General features: G+C 40.9%; 1 protein-coding gene across 6 annotated transcripts in view; it reads right to left on the reverse strand.

The window, feature by feature from the left end:
• Fhit (fragile histidine triad diadenosine triphosphatase) overlaps positions 1-26,466 on the reverse strand; it is a 1,472,699-nt gene that overhangs the window by 1,439,880 nt on the left and 6,353 nt on the right. The gene's annotated exons all lie outside the window — the stretch shown is intronic.

Consider the following 26,466-nt stretch of genomic DNA (forward strand, 5'->3'; position numbering starts at 1 on the left):
GTTCCATTCATATAAAGGTACACAGGCCAGGAGTTCAGCTTAGTGCTATTGTCCCATAAGAGAGGGTGGTACACACCTACGAATGCACAATCACCTTTTATCCAGAAAGAATGTAGCCTTTGTTTAGGAGAAACTCACAAGACAGCAAAAGCTACAACTTCATATTTCAAATCAAATCTTTACTTGTTAACTTCCCCACTCACTAAATATGCTATACATTTGCCACAAACTAGTCAATGAGATCTGTGAAAACACCTGCAAAATAATAACTGTTAAGAAATAATGCCAACTTTTGGTTTGGGGAGGCTGATTCTATAGCATCCAACATTACTCAGATAGTCTATGAAATTATTGTCATTCACCTCTTCTCATATTTTGGCTACTTTCTCATTCATCCTAAAGTTGTAATAGTTGAGAAACACACAGTTGTTTTTTTTTTTTTTTTTTTTTTTGGTTTTTACGAGACATGGTTTCTCTGTATTGTTTTGGAGGCTGTCGGTCCAGCCTGGCCTCGAACTCACAGAGATCCGCCTGCCTCTGCCTCCTAAGTGCTGGGATTAAAGGCGTGCGCCACCACCGCCCGGCAGTTGTTTTTTTTTTTTTTTCATTTCAATATTCTAAGTAATGGCTTTAAGTCTTACAAGACTACTTCCCTCCATTTTCCTTAACTACACCAAAGAATAGGCTATATTCATAGGCAATGCTATAAACCTTAGAATATTAATGCAGGCCTCTTCATAGAAAAGCATCAGAATTTTCTCATGCCCCTCCTAGTTCCATGGAACACAACAGGGTTGGCAAAAGCATAATTTATGAAAGAATAAATGAAATTGTATAACATTCCCTTTGTGAAATGTGAGAGATTTATGGTCTTAAATCCATTCCATTAAAAATACATAGAAATGCTAAGCAAAATAAAGAATTATAAGTGCCAAAGAGAAAGACCAATATGAAAAAACAGTGAATATAAATTTTCTAGAATGAAAAGCACATCAAAATCATATGATAAATACAAGAAAATTCAAACTTAGATGCATCCAAATGAAACTACAGAACATCAGAGACAGAATGGCAGTCCTAAATTCAATCAGAAAAGATACCTACACATAAAAATAAGTGCATGGCCGTGATGATGTAACATGTTCAAAGTGATAAGAATGAATAAAAATCAATAAATTACACTCGTGCCAGCTCTATAAGTCAAAATTGTTATGGAAATAAGGACACTATTCAGATAAAATAATTGCCATCTGTCTACAGTAGTTTGCTCTTGCTGAAAAAGTAAAGAAGTACTTAAATATATAGAATTCATCAGAAGGAAAGAATAATGAATAAGAAGCAATTGACCCAAGAAGTCCAGTGAACTGAATAATCAATAATGAATCTTAATCAAAATTCAGAATTTAAAGAAATAATAATCATAATTCTGTTGTAATGATGTCTTAATGAAGGTCACTATTGGCTGTGATGAAACACTATGACCAAAAGCAAATTGGGGAGGAAAGGGTTTGTTCATCTTACACTTCCACATCACTGTTCATCATCAAAGGAAGCCAGGACGGGAACTCGGACATGGCTGGAACCTGGAGACAGGAGCTGATGTAGAGGCCATAGAGGGAAGCTGCTTACTGGCTTACTCAGCCTGCTTTCTTACAGAACCCAGAACCACCAGCCCAGGGATGGTACCATCCACAGTGGGCTAGGCCCTTCCCTATCAATCACTAAGAAAATTTCCCCAAAGGAGGATCTTATGAGGCATTTCCTCAATTAAGTTTCCCTCCTTTCAGATGACTCAAACCTGTGTCAAGCTGATATAAAACTGGCCAGCACACATGATAACAATCATCACTTAGTGTTTGCAATAAACCCAGCTGAGAAGTTTACCCCAAGCACATGGAACACGATAAAAGAGAGACGGTTAGGGGGAAGTCAGAGTGCTGACACTGCATGTCAACGTTATATGGGCCTGTTGAGGTTAACTCGAATTTCCCTATCTACACAAGCACAGACTCGAGCAACCATGCTCACAACATCCACACAAAAACTGTCCAAGAACACCATGAGTAAAAACAGCATGGCAAAATGTAGGAGACATCCCAAAATCAAAGCAGTACAACGGAATGTTTATAGAGTCTTCAAATCAAATAATATACAACTTGGAAAGTTGATGGAACTGACAGCAACATTAACAAGGATAGTGTGAAAGTAGTCCTAGATGGTCTTCCATAATATCATTCCATTTCCATACACATGGGGAACACACTGATCCTCAGCATTCAGAAGCAAACCGGCAGTGAACGCTCTCTCTTAGCATGTGCTGACAAACAACACAACCTGAGCTGAGCCTTGAACCACCTCAATGGAAGAAGAGAACCAACCAATGCCTGCAGGTCAGCCTGTGACCTCCACAAGCATGCTGTGACACGCATGAACCTACACACACACACACACACACACACACACACACACACACACACTGTACGTGAACCCAAATAAATAAACAAAATCTTTTTTAAGAGATATGTTTGAAAATTATACTCTTCGTGGCAGCTTCCCTTTAAGGACTGGTAGTGAGAGATTGTCTTAAACAGCTTTGGTCTCCCTTGTAATGTCTTGTGATGAATATGCAAGCTATTATCTGAAAGTATTATGTTCTGTGTGCTTATATTTGATGACCTTAATCAGATGTTAAGTTATTTAAAGCCTTTACCTGCTATTTTCAAGCCCACCTGCCTTATGCTTTGTAAGCCCCAGATTTTATCACAGTATCTATAATAATTCAATAAAATACTTGCTGAACACACAAACACAACTGCATCCTATGTATAACATTTTAGTGCCTGAAAATTAATCTCTCTCTCTCTCTCTCTCTCTCTCTCTCTCTCTCTCTCTCTCTCTCTCTCTCTCTCTCTCTCTCTCTCTCTCTCTCTCTCTCTCTCTCTCTCTCTCTCTCTCTCTCTCTCTCTCTCTCTCTCTCTCTCTCTCTCTCTCTCTCTCTCTCTCTCTCTCTCTCTCTCTCTCTCTGTGTGTGTGTGTGTGTGTGTTGATCCAAGTGGGAACAAGTCAGATCGCAAAAGCTCTTATTCCCATTCCCAAAATACTTAAGGCAGAGCTAGCCAGTAAGGGACAAGCAAGGCCAACAGCTTCATAATTAATATAGCCTCCTGTGTGTTTATTTGGGACTCATGCGGATCTCGAAACAGGCTCGCGCGGCAGAGCCCAGGCGACTGGCGGGGGATAAACCAAAGCGGCTAGCAAGGAAAAAGCTTCTCTTAACATAATGGTGTCAGGAGTGGGATTGAATTTCCACGTAGAACAACAAAAGCTTTAAAGGAATTTTAGAAACAGAAGAACGGAGAGAAGCACAGATTTTTGGTAGCAGCATTTTTCTCAGGTGTGCTCTGTTTTGCTAACGACAAGCCGAGATTCACGTGGCTCGCTTACGGGAGTCTTCCTGACTCGGCATAAAAAAAAAAAAAAAACCAGCAAGATTGTTTTAAGAGACTCTGCTAACGATTGAAAGGTGTGTACGTACAGCTGGAAGTGGCAGCTTTTGCTGGAGGTCAGCATGGACTGAGGAGGTAAGCTGCAGTCACGCTTACGCCCGCCATCTTGAAACGGCAGTTTAAAACAGCCGCGGTTTTACAGATAAGACACGTGGCCAGAAAAACATAAAGATTTACAGTAAAGTCAGACTTGGATGAACAAAACTTTTAAAGGTTTACAGTGTGTTTAAAAATATATGTGAGATTGAGAGAGAAAATGAAACGGCAAAGTGGTAAATAAATACAAAAGCCGGGTGTGGTGGCACACGCCGGTAGGATTGCTCCAGAGGCAGAGGCAGGCAGGTTTCCACAGAGAAACCCTGTCTCAGAGAAAAATAAATAAAAGTGAAAGAAATAAAGTAATATTAGATAAATAAATACGCCACGTAAAGATGGAAAATACACAGAGAGTCTGGATACTGTACGCTATTGTGTTTTTCAGTTTTTTGATTGCTAAGGAAGGAACAAATGCTAAAGTACACTTGATTATAAATGCTGCTGAATTAATCCAACTTCTATCTTTTGAAAATGCCTTGACCTCAAAATTTAAGGATATGTTACTCGGAAAAGGAGTTTTAATTTATGTTTCCACAGAACATAAAAAGCTGAGGATTTCTTCCAGACTTCTGTGGTTTGACCAACCAAGACCCCCGGAAGCAGTGGACCAGGTGTTCCAACAATTGAAACAGCTAAGATGATGCAGCTTTACAGACCCCGAAAATACGGACTTATACAGGTTTCTGAGTTTTGTCATGATCCCCATGGTATGAACAGCGCCCCCTTCCAGCAGGAAGCAGTTTGGAATGAGCGACGTCCCAATTCCCATCTTGTTTATAAATCTTTGTTTTCATTTAAATGGGATTGTTTATAATTGGCTAATGATCACAGCCAATTTTTTTAATGGTAAAAAGGGAATTATGGTATGGGTATTGCTTTTCATTTATTGATACAAATTCAAGGTCAATTTTGTGATGCTTATATTTCTCCTCTTGATTAAGTATTGTGCTTATACTGATCTTTTACAACGTAATGCATAATTGAATACAGACTATAGATAGTTACTTATAATAGAATTTCTAGTTACATAAGTTAGGTTTCTAGATATACAGAAATATATTTGAGATGGACAGTCTTCAAACCTCTCAAAGACCTTCAGAACATGGCATTTAAAATGGTTTAGGGTTTGTCTTGACAATGAGAAATGTCTGATCCTGGCAGCACCAATTACGTCTGAGAGGAAGATGGGCATCGAAGAAACTCGTTATAAAGTTTGCTTTCAACATGGCAAGATTAGCCATTTGGGCAAGAAACTGCTCTTGCCTAGATTGTTTGACTGTTGTTGTATCATCTGGACATGCAGGACCCACAGGAAAGTGACTACTGAACTCAGTCTTACAGGGTTCCTGCTTGATGAAGAGTCTACGAGACTTTCTGCAGGACAAAGAAAAATGACTGACAGACTGCCAACGCAGATAGACAGTTTGAAATTTCCTGCTTTGCTGAGAAGTGTTCCAGACACATTGTGGCCTATGGGCTGAAGATGGATGCCCCAACGTTACAGAGGAAATTCGGGTGACTGTCCAGGCAGTAAGATGTCTCTGTCAATCCTAGTGTTTATATATTATCCTTCTGTGGTCTTTGATGGAGTTGAAGACAGATACTTATAATTATAGTTTTCCTTAGTTATGATAAAAGATAAGTTACATATAGAACTTTGAACTCACAAGGATGGTATGGATGATATTTTCTTTAAATCTTGCTAAAATATTGTAACTATGTTCTTACTTGATAACTGTTCTGTTATATACAATTTGACTGTGTTAAAGTTAAGACCTTTCTTTTTGTTTAAACAGAAAAGAGGAGATGTTGGGGAAGTCTTATGCTAATAAAGCACTGTCTGGCCAATAGGAATCTAGATAGGTGGGGCTAGGAATCCAGGAGGATTCTGGGTAGGAGAAACACAAGAGAGTCGACATGTGACGCCATGGGGGTAGGAAGCCGGGAACTATTCTCCGGTAAGAAACATACTTAGATTAACAATTATGGGGTAATTACTTAAGGCAGAGCTAGCCAGTAAGGGACAAGCAAGGCCAACAGCTTCATAATTAATATAGCCTCCTGTGTGTTTATTTGGGACTCATGCGGATCTCGAAACAGGCTCGCGCGGCAGAGCCCAGGCGACTGGCGGGGGATAAACCAAAGCGGCTAGCAAGGAAAAAGCTTCTCTTAACACCAAAACACCTATCTCTAGATAAAAGTCAGGAATCACCACTCTTTCCTTTGACCCCATTACAAATACCTACACGTGCACAGCCAGGCAAACATTCCCACTGAAGCTGCAAAGCTGTTCTACTCCCCTCACTCCTGAAGCCAATCTCCCCACACTCAGTTCTAGAGCAGACACTGTCTACACCCTTCAGATGACCTTCTGCAGGACATAAATTAGATTTAAATGAATCCAAATAGGATTGGGTTTCAGCTGCTGCTTAAAGAAATAAACATAGAACCAAAGCTGAACAGGCCAATAAGAGATGGATTCGTTTATCTTGGTGTTTTCTTTCAGCTTTACAAACCCCAAGTGCCTGGAGCCAAGGTCCACTCCCAGATCCCCTACAAACTGATCTGAGTTTAAAGAAACAGCCTTCCAAGTATCTAGATGGGCTTTGTCTGTGCCCCCTCATCTCACACTTGAAATCGGTGTCTAAGAACCATCCAGGTGTGCCTTGCACACAGCAAGGCTGCTCAGGACTGAGGCATTTGCACTGCTGTCACAATCTGCAGCCCTCACCTGACGTAACTGCCACGTTGAGAGATTGGTTATTGACCTTTAAGTCTGTAACAATTATCTACATAGCTAGGAAAGAGGCTGTGCATTCAGGTACAACAGTGAAGACACAGAATAAATTCAGCGCTCATTTTCATTTTTATGCTACGTTCACTGAGCTGTTACTGCAGACAAATTACTGCAACAGTCTTTCAAATGATAGTCAATTTTCAACTGAGAGAAGATTCTTAAACCACTTCCTAACCCTTTTTCTGCATATCGGTAAAAACCAGGCAGTTGGAAAACAGGCCTAGGTAAACCACCTGATGATAAATGAATATTTTTAAATATATACAGTTATTTGAAAATCTGCATAGTGATTTAAACATTCACAAGAAATACCAGCAAGACCCCAAAACCTGACACTTTTTCCAATATACTCTTAGAAATTGTATTTTAACTTACATGTATGTATTCTGTATGAGGTATTCTGAGACTTTGTGAAAATTGGGTGAACTCAGGGTTCAGGATAACCTTGTCTTTGTGATTTAACTTATAACAATAAGGGAAAGTCCTTCCACGAATCTGTAACTGCAATAATGACTTGATCTGTGTTGCACCTACATCTTCTAGAAGAGTGTCTAGTGAGTAACATACAAGAGTATGTTTTCCACTGTTATTGGTATACAGGAGTACATTCTCACTATTATTAGTATTCAGTGATTTGAAATTCTAAAGCCATGGTTACTTTGGGGATTTGCTCTTTGTTTTCATTTGTTCCTTAGTTTCTCCTACTTTAAATTTCAGTTTCATAATTCAGAAAGCTCTTTCTGCTCAAGCCTGACTTCCATGGCCTAAGACATATACATATGCACCCCATCCATACACACACATATCACACCCTCACCACACCTGTTCAATACTGTCATATTTGCTAGACATTGCAAAGGTAAACTTGCCAAGCATCCCAACACCTGAAAATTATTACATGACATCAGAGAAATAGAATACCAAGTGCTCAATAGTTACCACCTCAAAATTTACAGAATTCAAGACAAATCAAATTCTATGAAATCTCAGGGAGTGTGACCTGAGCTGGGCAGGTGCCCTGAAAATGGGGGACAATGAATTTGTCTGACCACAGACAGGACAAGAACATACTGGACTGATCTCAGGAGGAGACATTGTGACAATGTGACATTTTCACATGCCCCTGGTATGTTTTCTTGGAACAGGATGGCATTTCAAGTCAAACAACTCTGCTACCAATAGTACCAGCCCTCCCCCAAACTCTACTAGTCTGAATTTGAGGGCAGTAAGTTCATCTCTAAGAAAAACTGAGGGCATTTATGCTAATCCATACTTAAAATAGTTCATTTTCTAAGGTGCCGACGTAGACACACAGTGAAGTGTCATTTGTTACCATAGTGTAGTCTAAAAACTTGCTTGCATTTGAACAAATTCTCCTACTGGATCCCCACACTGGGTAATTTTCAGAGCATATTGAAATTAGTTAGGAAGCTGTATTACCAAGAGACAGAGAGAGTGGCTGTCAATATGCTGTGTCTCACCAAGCCCCTGCTGCCCAGAGCAGCTGTCCACATGTTGAGTCAGTCACAGGACCAATAGCCATTGCCTTATCACAGTCTCTAGCCTTCCTAAGGTCATCTTTCCTGCCTGGAAACTGGAGATACTGAGAATGTCAACTCCCCATCTCGTTTCTATGCTTGCCAGCTCTAACTCCCCTGTGACTTGGGAAAGCACCCTTGAGCAAAGGCCAGGACAAAGGGGTCGCCATCCCCCAGGCTGACAAAGCCCTGGGGTAAGTGATGAGCCTCCACCACAGAGTCAGTCCATACTGCACTGACGCTGCAGCCACCTGGAGTGTGTGCTCCCACTCACCGCACCCACGCGGAGCCCATGGTGCCTGTTCTCCCAGACCCTGCTACATTTCAAGACCAGGAAACAGTCTGTGTAACCCCTGGCTCCTGGCCAAGGGCTCAAATGGCCCAGCGATGTCACTGGGAAATGGAGTCTGGTTGTGCCCTCCTCTGAACTCTCCATCTGGAAGATTCTCTGGCCTCCTTTCCCCTCATTTATAATCTGACAGACACTGCTGAACAGGGACACTCAAAGCAGACCAAAGTTCATCTTCCCTTCTCCACTTCTCAGCCTGGATAACCACAGGGGCAGAATGAGGTTGGCATGGAGCAGGATGCCAGTAACTAAATGAGGCTCCCTGACCACTGGACTACATCAGTGCTGCCGTCCAAAGTCTTAATTAGCCCTTCTCTGCCTGGCACACCCATTTGCTTCTAGAACCCGTTGAGATGGCAGGGTAAGGTGCCATGTTCACAGCAAGTATTCAACAAAATACTGGTTGTGGATGGCAGTCAAAGCCTGTTGGCTCATGGCTTGGCAATAACTTCAGTTTGGAAGTCTGGGCACTGACAGCAAGATTTTTGCTCCCCATTCTGAAGTAGGCAATTCTACCAGCTTTATTTTGGGTGATATTCAGCCTCCAGCTCAATTTGGAAGCAAAATGATCTTAACAAACAGAGGCAGACTTGACAGACAGGCTGCTGAGCCTGGGGACCAAAACATGGGATGAAAAGCAGAAGAGGGGAAGGATATACAGCAAAAGAAGAGAGGGAAATGCTATACAGACAAACACAGAAAAAAGGGAGAGTTGCCTCCATGCTACAACTCTGAAGTAAGCTTGGAACATAACAACAGATGGGGGCAGGGGCAATGGGGGAAATCCAGGAGAGGAAACGGGGCAGCATCTCTGGAATTTTGATACCAAGACAGACTCAGTGGTAACAGTGAACAGATTCAACAGTAACGTTTAAAGACAATGAGTCTTAATTCTGTCCTGTTTTGCAACTCTTGAACTTCAGTGACACACTGAAATTTGCTATTTTTCTAAGAGGACATTGATAAATACAATGGAAAGTCTGAATACATTTTCCCCTCTGCATTCATTATCTCTGGCCCTTATCCACAGGCCTACTGCAGACTAAATTGGATTTTGGATCACTGGTACTAAGGCACTGCAATTAATTAACAATAGAAACATAATATTTATACCCAGGCCTAACAACATCTGACATTTAAACTATTCTGCCAGTCGGGCAAATTCCATTCGACAAATTTTCATTTTAATGAACATGACAGGCCACAGTTTACATGATAGGCCAAGATGCAGGAGTGAGTTGATTTCTTGGCATGTACTTCCAAGGACTGGTCATGCCACAGGAGGGAGAAGCTGGGCAACTGTCAGAATAACAGAAAGACCTGGTCTCCAGTTCTGCCCAGACGTACCAAGGACATGTCACCCTTGTGACTCTTCTAAAAAAGACCCTGAACAAGGCTGTCCTTATTTCCTACATGTTCTCAAGGTTAAATGCCCCTTGGGCTGCCTCTTATGATCCCTGTCTAATTCTTCTATCTTTGAGCTACTGATATTTTCTTGGGGACACTAAAATCCCTTAGTCCTTCCTAATTAAAAAGTGATAAACGTTTTTCAAGGCATGCAATAATGTACAAAATACACAGGAGTTGGATCTGACACAGCTTTTTCAGTTGGCATAAACCAGCCTTCCGTATTTTTCCAGATGGTGTATCTCAGTAAGTCCTCAATTCCTGACTCAAGTGAGGGGCACTGTCACCATAATGCTGACGCAGAGATGGTCTTAAATGCTATCTTGTTTTGCATTATGCGAACACCATGGACCCAACTTTATTTCTGCTGAAACTTTCACAGCTTAAAGAAGTTTTCCTTCTTCTGTGACTCATTAGTCAAGCTAACAAAAGATGGCACAGAGGAAGAGAAAACTTTCCACCTTATAAGAGCCATATAACGTGTATCTGGTCCCCAGTGCCACCAAGACAGATCAAGGGTACATCAACATCAAGGACAATGTCAGCAAGCAGAGCTCCCAACCCAAAGTTCTATTGTTCTCTCATTGCTACAGGCTAAAGCAAATGGGTGCAAATGGTGTGTGTGGATTTATCTAAAGCCATCTTCACTACCCCCAAAACATGTATTTTAAGGAAACGAAGATGAAAATTTTAACCACACATTACAACATGGAGAGACGGCTCACAATATGGAAGCAAAGTAAAACACTAACAAGGAATGCTCTACAGGATCCCTTTCTAATGGAAGTGCAATATAATTCTACCCCAGATATCTAAAACACCCATTATCTCAGTTTTAAATGTCACCGTAAATGAAGTAAAATAAAAATGTATTTTATAAATAATACTCCCTTGGAATATGGATTTGGCTCATGAGTTACAGTCAGCATCTGAAATATCCAACTCGTGGTGGTGATTCACCCTCAAACTGTATATGTGGTCAGATGCGAAATAGTAACTATGTTCCACGTCATTTTTAGATATGGCCAAGATGTCAGAATATTCATTCCTGGAAATATGGAAGTATTTCTTTTACATTCCCTAATTTATAATCAATTTTGAATAAGGATGAGCAAAAATACTCAACACACAATATCTGATGTGCATACTATATGTACTATTACGAAGTCAATTACACAATAAGGAAAAGGTAGTTACAGTCAAGGAGCCTTCCTAAATTGAAGTCCAAAGTCTGAGACATGTAAATGGACATTTAGAGAGAAATCCTAGCCCATCTCCCTCCTCAGCCTGCGAACTACACAACACAGTGGCATATGACAGCATCCACAAGGGAAATAGCATGAAAGAATCGATTCTTGTTGGCAATATTTAAAATATCTTTTAAATATCAGGTATGAAACATTTTCAGACCACCAGATGCTTATATAATTTTGAAAAAAAATCAATTTTATGGAGCTGCGACAAGTAGTTTCATGTTTGTTAATGCCTGGTTATATTCTTGAAAAAGTAAAGGGCTTACAAATCTAAAAATGTCTTTTTGAAAGTCAGGAAGCAAAACAGGACCCAGACAGGACTGAATGGAAAACGTCTGGCAGAACAAATAAATAGTCTATAACTTTACGATGCCATTGTGGGTGACATGTTCTAAAATGGCCATGTTGAATTCTGAACACAAAAGACTTAACATGCTTATTGTTGTAAACAAAGGCATTAGGTTAAATGAAAGCTCCATCAAAGATTAATAACTGAATTCAAGTGAGCAGAAAGTAAAGGGTTATACACTTTCTGTGGTTGCAGTAATAGCTAATCTAATAATGGCAAATGGAGGGTTATTGTTGATTCCTTTGCCTCTGGTTCATAAATTAGATAAAGCAACCCAGCAGTTACAGTACTTTAGAATTTTATTTGACTAAGTGATTCCAAGGCTATCCTAACATATAACAAAGTCATGATTGCTGAATTGTACCTTGCTCCATGTCACCACGTTAAAACTTTTCACAGTGTGAAGTGAAACCTTCCTGTTAGCTAAAACAACTTCATGAAACAGCTTCTATCTACAGCACCAAACCATTTAGACAGCAAGTATCATGGGTACAGTATTATGTGATACTCTGTTTCAGCAAGGCCAAGTTTGTAAAATACAAACCATAAGAGCAGTCAAGTATTATTTATTTCCTCTGAATCAGAACTTAGGAACAGTAGAATTTCTCTGCTTAATGATTTTTCATAGCACATTTCCAATTTCTCTCCAACAGTTTATTGATCTGGAATACTAAAGCAGTTTCTTTCCCAAATGAAGACTATACAGAACCCACGCCCAAGGTTCCTTAGGATGTGCCTCCCAGGGACTATGAAAGTGACATCTTATCAGGCACTGAAGAACCATAATGTGAACCAAGGCATTGTACTTGAAAGGATGTGCTAGTTCAATCTCAAACCTTTTGATAACAGCAAACATCCTGAGCCTGTGAACTTGGAGATGAGGCTCAACTCCTGTGGTGGGGACCTGATAGGTTGCCCTCTCAAAAGCAGCCTGTTTCCCCGTATTTTCCCCCATGTGCCCTGGTATGGTTACTTTCAATTATGATAGCACAATAAGAAAAATATGCCTCTCTTCATACTGCATCACATAATAAGAATCTGCAAGCTGTTTTGTATGACAGATGAGGACTGTGCGCTGAAGCAACTAGTTCCGCCTGTCAGCCTCCAGGAACCTACAGCAATGAGATACAATCGTGATGACATTACCAGAGAAGTGGGTCAAACCCATGGTCACTTGAAAACAGAATGTCAGCTATTCTTTCTACTTCAGTAATTTGATGTGGTGATACTCAAAACACATTCAGAGAGAAAGAAGGAAAGGGTCCACACCAACACAAATAAAAACATTGCTAAAAACACTGTTCCATACACCCCTGCTCCCATATGCCCCTGAGCAGTCTTTTTGGCCTTCAGTCAATGATTCAAGAAGCATTATTAGGCATCAAGTAAGAGCTAGACACTGAACCAGTAAGAGAATTTTGAAGACAGACACAGCCTCTGCCTTAGCTTAGTTAACAGTCAAAGGTAAAGGGCAAGCATTAACATGCACCTGAGATTAATGTAAAGACTTGAAGCACAGGGCCTAAAGAGAGTACGAAGCTAAAAACCACAGTGGTCTGAAAAGGTTTCCCTATCACAGGAACATTCGAAATCAGGCCCATTATGTACAGAGGCATCCAGGTAAGAAATGAAGGGAGGAAGATGGGTTTCCCCTTAGTATGTTTCCTTTCAAAGAAACCAGTGGGATAAAGAGAAGAAAATGAGGTAGAAAACAACTGAATAAATGAAACTGTGCAATCTATCACTGGGGGAATTATCATTTCCTACTGTTAAACACTATTTTGTAAATTTAAATGTCAGTATAGTTCTGTCCTGTCTTGTCACAAAAATCAAAAGTTAATCATAAATGTAATTCCTTATTGATCTATATATTAGGTAGATTTTATTTTTAAAATCTAATTTATCTTTACTGTACAGATTAAAACTCACAGGTTATTTTTAAAGACATGTTTTGACAACAGTGAAAGTTGCAGCACATATAATACCAAACACAGAAAATGTGTTCAGAGTACAAGTCCATGAAAATTAACACAAGCAGTGGTAAATATAATTCACCAAAAAATAGACTGAGCTAGATATTCAAATGTTATATACTTTATATTTATATAAAAACATCACATGGTATCCCATGAAATATAAAATCTTAAGTGCTAATTAGAACTTTGAAGCTAAATAAGTAAATGAATAAGATAATTGCAACCATCTATATGCCTTGATGAGTGGAAATGAAGAAGAAAATGGTTCTTTGGTCTAATATTTGGTCCTAAAAACTCTGATTTCCTCTTACAGAAAATTGTTTTGGGTTATAATCCATGTTTTTCACAGCACATAACTTTTTTTCATGAGATCAACAAATTGGAATGGAGAGGGGAACCAAATATATTCACAAATGTGCCTGCCCTTTTCAGCTAAACCCCAGAGAACACCATTTGGATTATTGTCTTTCCTAACTCAAAAACCGTCCTAATAATCCAAAATCAAATTTAAAATTGTATTAGCATAACCAAGGGTTGAGTCTGGCCCTAAAAACTCATTGTCTGAGTTGAGCTACTAATGTGGAGACGTTTTTATTTAATGTCTGTAGTTATTGACTACCAGGAAGCATTGGGCCAATGCTTTAAAATGAACACTTTACAGCTACTGTGTGTAAATAAATACAAGGTGCTGACCATGAGGATCAACAGTCTCATTCCACATGTAAATGGAGGCAAAATATCCTGCCCCACCTACACAGCTTTAACACAGGGAAGGGGACTTTTAAAAACCCATGCACAAAAGAGGTACCATGGGCCGAGTGCTGCAAAAACAGAATCACACTAATCCTGGTCACTTTTCTTGTCAGTAAATCTCCTCAACCCAAGTCCCTTTGCCCTGTCACATTGTCACAATTTACTGCTCCTCCTCAATCCTGCCTGTAAATATTCACCCCACTATATCTCTGGATCTGGGTTTCTTTACAAGGGTTACTACCTCATAGAAACATTAAATAAGATTGTATACTTGTTCTTATTCTTTTTTTATGTCCATTTATCCCTCAACTCAGACAAAACTCTTGAGAGGTTTTGTTGGGCTTTTCATTCACCTGTCCCTGCATTCTGTCCTTGAGCTCAGTCAGGAGGGCATGTTTTTAGGGGGAACTGAGCCAAACTTTTCAAAAGAGAGGGGGAAAAGGATAAACAGGAGGACCACACAAAGGAGAGGGAGTGGTTTTTGGAACCTCACATGAGGAACCTGGATATTCCTCCTGGAGTAAACCAAGGGATACATGAAAAGTGCCTGTATCTGCTCACTGGGTCATCCAGCCTTTCTGTTTTAGTGGTCCCTTCCTCTTACAGGCCCCGTGAGATGCAATGCAGGGACGACACTGAGTAAGAGAGCCAATCTCTGTGCACATGGAAGAGAACTTTGATATTCCTGAGATGCTTCACAGAATGTGGTGGGAGCATAGACTCAGAAGAGAAGCTCCAGAGCCAAAGTGAGGTGAATGGAGGCTCCAGAGCATGCTGGATGGCACATAGAAACACACATAAAACACACATGACATTCTCTGCTGTCTTTGCTTGGCACAACTAAATCCATTTCAATCTAATGCGTACGGTCTCTGAAATTCTGAAGTTTGGGAACTCCTACAACAACAAAGTGGCCTAGCAGAGTTCTATTCCAGCATTAGCATTTTACGTGTCTGAGGAACTTAGGAAGTGTTCGTTTTAAAGAACATCCTAACGGAATTCAGAAATGCGACCCAGAAAGAGTAGATACTACCAGACAACCACAGAGGACTAGAAAGCCCTAATGGGATGAGTAGACTCCATCCATGTTACTATCCTGAGTATGAACTACAGATCTGAAAACTAATAATTAGAAAAAACTGTCCAAAATGTCCCCAAAATCTTGGTATACTAGTCTTACAAATGCATGGGAATCTGTCGTCTGAAAGAAAATTTTATTTAAAAAATAATCTGAAAGTTTTAAAGCTATGTTTACTGATCAGGTTTGAATAAGTGCAGGAAAGTGCTTTATACATAGTATTTTGACAGTGATTAATTAGTTTGGCAAATATTTCCTAAGCATTTCTTATGTGCCAGGTCCTATACAAGGCAGTGGAGTTCACTGGCCAACCTAGCCCTTCTGCTCTAGTTAGAGAAAAGGGGAACAAATGTCATCTGCATTTTGTAAAAAAAGGATCAAAGGGAGAGAATACAGAGTCGAGGGACTCACACAGGAAGTAGTGCTGGAGGTTTTTATGTAGGGTGCACACTAGTCATGCAGATCTACCTCCAGGGAACTGCATGGGCAGAGAAATGTTAAACTGGATTCCCACTTAGGAACGTACCCTTACCTCTTCATGCTTGCTTCATCTAGTATAATTCTGAAAAAGGGAAGAGCATACTTTGGAACACGGTTCTGGTGTGCCCTCCACTCTTCTGCTCTATTAAAAGGACTCTTAGTTTGGCTTTTTATTGCTGTGACCACAGCAACTCTTATAAGGACAACATTTAAATGAGGTGGCTCACTTACAGTTTCAGAGATTCAGTTCACCATCATCATGATAGGGAACTTGGTGGCATTCAGGCAGATGTGGTACTGGAACTAACAGTCCTACATTTTGCAGGCAACAGGAAGTTGACTGACACACTGGGTGGTATCCTGAGCATAGGAAACCTCAAAGCCCATTTCCATAGTGATATATTTCCTTCAACAAATCCATATGCACTCCAACAATACCACACCCCCTAATAGTGCCACTCCCTATGAGATTATAGGAGCCAAATACATTCAAACTACCACAAGGATCAAGAAGACAATCCAAGATTTATATTTCCCCTTAGAAACACAAGATGGTATAGACATCAAAACATGCATCTTACTACACTCTGTGAGATGAAATCCCTCCAAAGGGACAGAGCATATAACTTCCTGTACTGCACAAGTTCTATGACCCCTGGGAAGGAAACAAAGGGCTTGGCTCATTACCCAAACTAGAATATGAAAGTGTCTACTAATGTAGAAGACTAGGACAAAAACCAGGTCTACAAAGAGCATGAAACCACCTGGAAATTTTTCTCTTCTTGGAAGATACAGAATATTTCCAACATTACCAGAAACACGCTGGGTGTTGTTAGATGTTAAAGTGTGCAGGAGCCCAGGCAATTGGGTAGGAAATGAAGATACAGCTGCCTACTCTTATTAGTGAATAGCCGCAGGGCCAGAATACTATGGTTCACTTGGGCCCAGTCTGTCTGGAAAGACACAGGTTTCAAATAAGGCTAGACAAGAAAACAGATAAATACAACTATGGAATATTCACATAATGGAACATTATACAGCAGTCAAATCAAATAAAGCAATGCAGAGAATCATGTGTATTGCACATTACTCTTTGTACAAGGAACGAAGGGAGATAATGTCTATTCTTTTTCCAAAGTGTATTTTTAAAACACTGGAAAGATATAAAATGGAGGAAGTTACTTTTCTTAGTGCCTCCCTGAGAGAAAGGGAAAGAGGCTAGGTTGTAGGAAGAGAAACAAAAAAGAAACTTCACTTCACTGCTTCATTTTTAATGATTGAGTTAGTAAATATGTTACCTACACACACACACACACACACACACACACACACAGAGAGAGAGAGAGAGGGGGGGAGAGGGCGAGAGAGAGAGACGTGTAGGTACTCACATACTCAAGTGTGAACACACACGTTCATGCATGCATGCACATACCAACTGGGAGATGGTGGGAGTTCAAGCAGACATCCTCAAAGACCATGAAGTGATGGGAATCTCCAGCCACCAGGTTCCAGCATGGACCCAGATGCTGATCATAAAGGCTAATTACAAGGGAGCACATGGATGATCTCAGCTTTCACTGCATACGAACATGTATAACTAAACCAGAAAGATAGACATCAGAACAAGAACAATACACATGGCAAGACTACATAGGTGAGATCATTTCTACAGTAAGTACGTCACCTCTGCAGTGAGAGACAAGGGTGCTCCTTTTTGTTCCAAATCAGGTTACCAACGCCCAGGATGGAGGGTATGTGACACTCATTCCTCTCTTCTGTCCCCTCTTCCTGGCTCCCTACAAGCTTTCCCAAGACCACCAGAAAATGGCAAGAGCACTGCAGACACTGTTGTGTGTCTTTGACTGGCTGAGAAGGCACCCATTTCAAGATTTTTTTCCTTATGGATGAGTCATACCTTCTTTGTTTTAGCCAACCTAAATTAGGTTTTCTATTACTTGCAGCTGAAGGCATCCTGCCACACTTAATGCATAATATATATTATGGTAACATTTTAACTAGCAATAATCACTAATCTACTATTAATAAATAAACTGTGGTAGCAGATTAACATATTAAATAATATATGATTTCTTTAGGCTGAACAGCCAATCCAGCATGTTTATTTTGATCAACCAGCAGAGCCTGAAGAATGATGAGGCTAATTGTCCCACCAGACACAGGTTTTAGCTTTCTTCTGAAGTTCCTTCAAACCAGGGCTGAGGGAAAACAGTTAAGAGGATTCTGAGTCTACAGATCTGCCTGCAATGCAGAGAAGGAGGCACACAAACCTGAAACTTACAATGTGGCCCACAATCTCCATTTCTAGGAATGCATCCTAAGGAAAGAACCTTGGATATGATAACATTTACACGCAAATAGTCTTCATTCGTATGTTCCAGAAAGAAAAGGATGGAGGCAACCTAAAAGCGTAACAATGGGAAAGGTTAAGAACTAATGTTGTGTTCTAACAAAGAAGTGCTTTGGAAACAATAAGTTACACCCCGTACACTGATGAGCTATTTACAGGAGAAGCATGAACAACAAGCAAGAGATGAGTGGTCTTAAAGACACGAAAGGTGCTAGCTGAAAACATCAGTGATACTAAACAGAGATGAAATGCTAATGCCATCTTATTTAAGAATGCTTCTGCAGCTAAAAAGTCTAGAGTAAGTTTACTTTCTTATGCACTAAGTAACACAAGTTAGTTAGGAAGTTAGGTTAACGGCATTGCTGTATAGAATATTCTGGGCCCTCTGACCAAAATGTTGGCTGCATAGATACCAACTTTGCCCATAGATTCAATGGAGTTAGCAAAAAACAATTTATTTTTGTGTTTTAAAAATAGACTGATGCCAACAGCTGCAAGCTATGCTACGAAGAATGATAGAGAAATTTGATGTTTACAAGTGAATCTGCCTCACATAAACGCAGTATGTTTTCTTTAATTCCATAAATACAGTTTTGATGTTGCCAATTTGAGAAAAACATTGACATTTCCTTAAATAAGCCTATTCCACATTGAAATCCCCCCCCATTATTTGAAACTGAATGATCTTGAAAACAATAAGAATGAATGTTAATGTGCTATGTCACCGAGGAAAAGCAAGTCCATTTATATGCCTGTCCCTCTCCATCAGACTTCATCAGACAGAAAGGCAGCTAGGAAGCAGGTCACCCTGCTGATGGCATCTGCCAGGAGGGATCAGGTTCCCTATTGATACAGCCTAGAGGCCCAACACTTGCCAGCTGGGTGTCCTTGGGCATTTATTTAACCTCTCTGTGCCTTCAGTGGTAAGCAGTGCCTCTGACTCAAAGTCACTACAAGGATGACCTGAGAAAACTTGCAAAGGTCTTGTTTTCACGCCTGACCCACAGTAATCTGGAAAAGGGAAGGTGCCCTAATTCTTTTTCTACACCTATGTAGAGACAGACTGCAGACCTGGAACGTTAGAGTTTAAGGAGGCCTCAACATTCTGCCTAAGCATTAATGTTGCATCCTGATTACCTAGGACTGATTTGATATCATTTACTCTGCAGAACTTAGAATAAAGGAGGCCTTTAGGGCAAATCTCTTGGACATGTGTCTTGGGTTTTTGCCAGTTCTTTCATATTTAAAGTATTTTGATTAACAATAAAATAATCCCCCAAATAATTGCCAACGTGTATTTAGCAACTGATGTATACTAGGAATGCGGTTTCATGTATTTTCTCATTTAGTCCTCAGACTAACCAATGAGGAGGGATGTCTTAATATGATCATTTTCAGATGAGGAAATGGAGGTAAAAAGACAAAGGGAAGTGCTATCAAAATACAAACCTAGTATGCAACAACCCACTGCATAGATGACATATAACATCCATATTCATATTTCCTCATACAATAGCAATGACAGCATTTACAATAGCACTACACTATCAATAAATCCTATGCTCTACCAAATACAGCACTTTTCCTGTTTCCAAAAACTTGTACTCTTCTCATGTAGTAAGGCAGCTAAGGACTTACATGGGTGGTCAGAAGGCACAGATTTACCGAGCCCAAAGTCACCTTTCTGCAGACCATGACGAAAGGGCTCATCCAAGCCTAGAACTTCTCTAGCCATGTCACTAGATTTTGGAGAGATGGGATTTCAGAATCACTCCTTCCAAACTGTGGAAAGTAAGGTCCAACAAGGGGGAAGACTTGCATGCCAAGTGAGAGCCAGAGCTGGACCTAAGGCCTTTCCAACTGCCAGGACTCTTTGGCGACAGAGTAATACTCCTCACACATAGTGAGTTTGCATACTCAGTCACTAGGAAAGCAAAAACAGGCCTGGCCACTTTCAAGTGAGGGTTGCTGTGTGTGTTCCCTGTCCCCTGAGACTGGCATGTGTTCCCGGGCAACATCAGAGCTGGTCAGAGGTAGAGAATCTGCAAGCAGCACCATGACCTTTTGTGATCTGTCTGGACCCCATACCCAGTGCAATTTTTCTGCAATACAATCCAAGATCAAGAAGGAAGGGTTTGCTCTGTTACATGGCTCTCTTTTATGGACAAGACACAGTACACCTAGCTCTTGCAAACGATTTTTGAATCATTATAACACCTGAATTTTTAAATTAAATGCACATCTTTCTTACTTATATAGTAGATAAAAATAGCTTGCATCACAGAGATTTTTTTAAATAGAGGTCTTAGAGAGCTGAATTAAAAATGCATCCAGCATTATGTAATCCTTGAAAGATAACAGTTGTTTACTCTGCTTTGATTTCTAAGCTTTCTCTTTGATGACAAATATTAATATTTATCATTTTCTGGTGCTGGACTAATGAGAATCTTAAGTGTTTATGAGAAGGCATTTAAATATTACAGTACTGCAGATGTGTTTATTTTCTGATTTATATTCCTGTCTGTAGCATCAACCAGCATTTATTTTTTATGTTGAATCCTAGGTGGTGTTCATTGACATTTTCAGTAAATTCTACATGCCCAGAACTGATCGACTCTTTATTTATTGGATGATAAGGTGAATATGAAATTTTACCGAATAACACTGTACTATGTGCACAGCTGACCTGTGTTTTTCAGTCTGAAAACGGACAGGCATTTAACTAATAATCAGCAACTGTAGGTAGACAGGTTTAATAATCCACATTTTATAACAGGTAGAATTCACTGAGTGCTGTCCCAGTCACTGATGATATGACTTACATCCATCCCACTCACAACACCTCTAAGCTTAGTGGCGTTATAGTCTGTTTACAAATATCGTGCAGCTCAGAGAGATTGTGTACTTTGCTAAAAACAGCACAACAAATAAGAACAAAGTCAGAAGTCAGTCTTCAGAGCAAGGAGGCAGAGGGCCTTTTAAGACTTCCACATCAGTGGTCCAGCATTGAAAATTCTGGATATCCGTTTAGCATAAATAATCCATCTGCCAGGATCAACAGGCATCGGGATGGACAAGCCTGACTTTGGATCTCGATGATAGTATCGAGGCATAAATCATACATTTGTCTATGCATGGAGACAGGATAAACAGGACAGCAGCAGCTGCCCTCAGGGAGCTAGAGAGGGAAAACAGACAATATTCATACAATTAGACAGTTCTGACCCATGACACGGGAAGGAAATGGGGCTGTGCAAGTTCAGAGAAATGGCAAGAACGATTCTTTATTGGCCAGAGAAATGATTTGTAGCAACATAGACAGACAGCACAGACATAAACTGGGGCAGTGTAAAATTCAAAAATGAACTTAAGTGTAGGGACCAGCAATGAGGAGATGGCCACAGGAGAATAGCCACTACTTTGCACTTCACATTCTGGAGCAGTTAGACATTCTCATGAAGACATTATAGGTAGATTAAAGGTTGGTTTTTTGTTGTTGTTGTTTGGTTGTTATTGGTTTTTTTTGCTTTGTTGTTTGTTTGTTCATTTGCTTAAGTCTAAAGTCAAGGAAGCAAAATACAAGGACCTAGCTCAGAAGAAAGTGAGGCCAGTATGATGCTACTGACTCCATCCGTGACGACACTGAGTCACTTTTCTACCTTAGAAGCAGTTTTCCAAATTTTCAAATACGGAAGTGCTGGTCAGACGAATGCAGTGAGAGGTGAAAAGCTCTTCCTTCTTCCTTCAGTCCACAGACCCTTAGTTCTTCCATTCACCTGCCACCCCCCAGCAAGGTTCCTTTCTCAACATTTGGCTGCCATATGGAAGAGAAATCAGACAGGAGAGATACACATGTGCTGCCCCACCAGGCACAGAATCAAGTGTGACAGACTCCAAGCAGGTGATGGAAATTAAAACACCTTGACGGCATATATGGAACTTAATGGCGATGGCAGGCAGTATATGACACCAGCTAGGAACAAAACTGAAGTCCCAGCAACACGGAAGAAAGGAAGTCTAAAGAAGCGTCTCGGTGGAGAAGGTGTGGCAGATGAAGAAGCTCCAGCTATAGCACTGAAGTCCAGGCACCATTACCCAAACCCTGTGCTTCAATCTCAGGCCCTATGCAGCCTGGGCTTATGGCCATCCTTATCTAGTCACCTGCCAGTCTCTACCAACCCCAGAAGTCTCCTTTGAGCATGGAAAGTTCTTTACCATCTTAACAACTGACACAGGCTGTTCCTCCTGCTGAGAACGCCATTCTCATATGGTTGGCTCCATTTCATCATTTACATGAGTCTCTGCTCAATGTCCCTAGCTAATTCATCTAAACAGGATACCCAAGGCCCCTCTCATCACAGTACTGTGTACTTGTCCTTCGTGGACATAAGGTCATTTAATGATATTTTTTACCTGTCTATTTCCCATCTCTGGCACAACTCTCCATCTGTCTGTTATATCCTCACTTAGTACAGTATCTCACACACAGAAGCTTCGCAAGATTCTTAAGTAGTTCCCATTAAAATCTCCATTTTAAGAAAGAGGAAACTGAGCCTGAGCCAAGACACCAGTTCAAACTCACACACAGCTAGTGATTAGTAAGACCCATGGTTTGGGCTTAATGTATCTGGATATCTGAGCTTAAAAACACTAAAAATATCAAGTATTTTAATAGTTACATTTATCAAGTGCTTCCTACACAAAAGGCCTGACAAACAATATAAGGGAGGAAGAGCATTGTGATAGGGAAGGCTGTTTATATCCCAGCAGGCAGGGATGATGCCAGAACTAGGGGCAAGACAGCTACCAGCAAGATCTTCCTCCTAAAGACTCCACACCCTCCCAAACTCATGCCAGCTGATAAACAGGCCTTCAAAACATAAGACTGTGGAGACATTTTAGATTTGGGCCACAATTACCACCAAATACAGACCTACTAATAAACTGTATACCATTCTATCCAACTTACAGAGAATAAGACCTATAAGACCTGCAAATTGAAACAACTTGCTCAACAGTCCTTGACCTATTATGTAATGAAGATAGACACACACACACACACACACACACACACACACACACAGAGAGAGAGAGAGAGAGAGAGAGAGAGAGATGAATAGATATCCAGATAAATTGATTTGTGAATTATAAACAATTCTTTTCATTACATTAAAACAGAACAGCAAACTCATAAAAACCATAAAGATCTAAAAAGGTTTTATTTAAAATGAGGACCAGGGACTTCAGCATAAGCAACAACATGGAGTTTGGTGGAAACACAGATGCTTCTGGCCTCACTGGGACCCATGCGTATAGCTCCAGCCAGCCCTTGACCCACAGGAGTTGGACCCAGCTGTTCAATCTGTACTAGGAAGCCAAACCCAGCCAATTCCTCTAGGCCATGGAAAGCTTGGCCTACTGCCTCCTGGAAGTTCAGGAGGCCAAAGGAAGCCTAAGTTTAGAGGAAGCTTTATCCCCTGCTCCACAGAGCCAAGGGGGGGAGATCAGCTGCAGATTTATGCGTGGTCATTGACTAATAAAACTGCATGGTCTTTCTTTTACCCCCTAAGCCAGGAGAACTTAGTAACTAGGATTTCAAACTGCAGTAGCCACCTGTTGGTTTTATGCCCCCAGTAGCATTAACCCTCTGTTCACAGAATCCACACCTCCATGGATCAACCGTCTCTGTATTCAAACACAAAGCTGTGCACATGAGGCAGTCCTGCCCAACCCGCTTTGGGACATGCTCCCAGCCTGGCTCATCACAGCATACCTCACTCTGGGGACTGGAATAGTTCTAAGCTCATAACCCAAGCTGGAACATCTTCAATCTATGTTAATTATTTGGATAATATGCTCCAGTGGATATATTTCAGCTAATAAAAACTGAGTCTCCAAATTTGATGGTAAAATAGGGAAACTTTAAAATACATTATATTTGGTATATTTTCTAGTAAAGTTAGAATTTGAAGTTAGCCTGAGTATAGTTGCCACTTTCTTTTCATATTTTAACCCATATGGACTGCTTTCCAAGTAACAGTTCTCAGAGTGGGATACAAGTTAGAATGACCTAGATCCTAGGTGATTCAGGAGAAGGGCTTGGTACCTATCTGTGGCAGTCATATTTTAGACACTCAATTAACACCGGAGAGACACCATTTCTGAAAAGGAAATCTGTAGTTTGACTCACAGTTGTGGAGATTTTGGTAGAAGACCACTTGGTCAGCAGCTCTGAGCCCCTAGTGAGGCAGACGAGAGCTGACTGGAGTGTGTGGGCAGAGGCACCTATTCACATGATAGCAACCAGGAAGCAAAGACAGAGAAGGGCGCAAGCTAGGGACCAGAGAAGTCTGAAAAGGCGCACCTCAGCTGTCCTGTTCCTTCATCAGGCCCCCTCCTACAGTCCCCACTATCTCCCACCAACGTTACCACATGAAGAGTCTATCAAGAGATGAAGCCACTGATTAGGTCAGAGCTCTCAAGATCCTCCCTTACCTGAAGCCTATCAGTTGGTAACCAAGCCCATAGTATAGAAACCTTTGAGGAAAACACACAGCATCTAAACCAGAAGAATACCTCAGTTTCTGCTGTTCTAGAGCATAACCACCTATTTCTCTAACATGTCCCCACATGCTCAAGTGTGCCAGGCCTCCTTCTTTCATAGGACGGAGTAACCAGCAAGCCAGCGGGATGCTATTTATACAGATGACTGAAGAAGCAAAGCACTTTCCTTCCCGTTCTACTCAATCACCTTTCTGCTGCCATTCATATCCATGCACAGGTCTCTCATCCTTCTGTCCTCTGCGTCCTTCTGTCCTCTGCGTCCCCTCCCCCATCTCCTCTCTGCAGGCTCATCCCTGGGAAGGTGAGCAGGAATTGCCAGTGCTCCAGGGTTGACACACTTTGTTTTAGCAGGCTGCACCTCTTCCCTCCACCTGCCCTAAGGGCTCTGCTTCTGTATAGAAAATCCTGCTGCCGTTGCTTACACAGTTCCTCATGCGCTGGGGATACTGTCCTTTGGGTAATGCAGAATCTGAAGACAAAGACAAAGTTTTCTTGTTGTTTTATTTTGGTGGGGTTTTTTTCAAAACAGAAGGCTGGCAGAAAATGAAAATTTTGTTCTTACCACATACCACAAACATCACTGATTAAATGACTACAGGCTGTAATCTTGTCCAACTAAAATACGCATGCATTAAAACTCATAGGGAGTACTGACACCTCAACATTATCTATGATAGTTTTTAACTCCAGTAACTGTGAGTCTGAGAAACTGCAAAATACACTGAATTTTAATAGAATTCTGATTGCTAACAGAAATGGACAAACCTGAAAGGGAGGGCTAACAAACACACAAAGATTTTACCTGTCTTTACTTTCCAGAACCTTCTATGAACTTCCTTCCCACTTCCTCAGTTTTCTCTGGTATTCATGCTTAATTCATCATTAAAAGGAAACGTGGGCCATAACTCTGAAAATGTCATGGCTCTTAATATGTGATGTTTAACTGTTAAGCCCCATGGCAACAACATTCTTCTTCCTGCATCTCCTTTTCTCTCTATGGAGTCAACACATCAGGAAAATAAAGCTACTACATTGTAAAACAGCTTCCCACTAAGTATAGAGGCTCAGGAAATGCCTGCAAATAAAATTATGGTGGTGGCTAATATATATTCAAGTCAAGAATGCTCCTAGCCGCTTGATAGGGTATTAAATATAAATATTCAAACATAAGTTTATGTATTTTCTATGGGGAGCAAAGGGCTTTTGAAAAGAAAGAGTTCTGGCAGTGACCAGAATCTATCTCCCCCAAATACACCACCTGGGAAGAAAGGCTACCAGTGCAGGGCAGTTAATCACCATCCCAGGCAGGGGGCGCTCTTCCAACACCTGCCCAGTCAGAAGAAAGCAGGGCAGAAATCCCTTTGTAAAGGAGGCATGTTTGTGAAGGTGTGCCCCTCTCCCCTCTCCCTATTAAAAAGAGAGTGACTCAGCCAGGCATTGGTGGCACATGCCTTTAATCCCAGCACTTGGGAGGCAGAGGCAGGTGGATCTCTGTGAGTTTGAGGCCAGTCTGGTCTGCAACGCGAGTGCCAGGATAGGCTCCAAAGCTACACAGAGAAACCCTGTCTCAAGAAACCAAAAAATGTGAGAGAGAGAGAGAGAGAGAGAGAGAGAGAGAGAGAGAGAGAGAGAGAGAGAGAGAGACCTTCATTTCCCATGCATTTCCACAGGTGCCTCCTCCCAGCTCGCCCTGCCACCCACCTCTGCTCCTAGAGCATGTCACCTCTTCCTCTGTCATCTGCACAGAGTATGTAAGGCCAGCCTACCGCCTCTTCCAAGTGTTCCTTCTCTAAAGATCTCCATGTGCATACTTAATAAAAAGCTCCCCCTCTCCAATCTCCCCTTTGTATGTTTAACTTTTAGAGCCCCAGAAGCAGGATGTAAAATGGTAGAAGTTTCCTTCCTCCTCAGCCTTTATAATATAAATAATTCAGAAAATAAAAGGTATTTAA

Source organism: Mesocricetus auratus, unplaced genomic scaffold, assembly GCF_017639785.1.
Source record: "Mesocricetus auratus isolate SY011 unplaced genomic scaffold, BCM_Maur_2.0 Super-Scaffold_100006, whole genome shotgun sequence".
Taxonomy (NCBI): domain Eukaryota; kingdom Metazoa; phylum Chordata; class Mammalia; order Rodentia; family Cricetidae; genus Mesocricetus; species Mesocricetus auratus.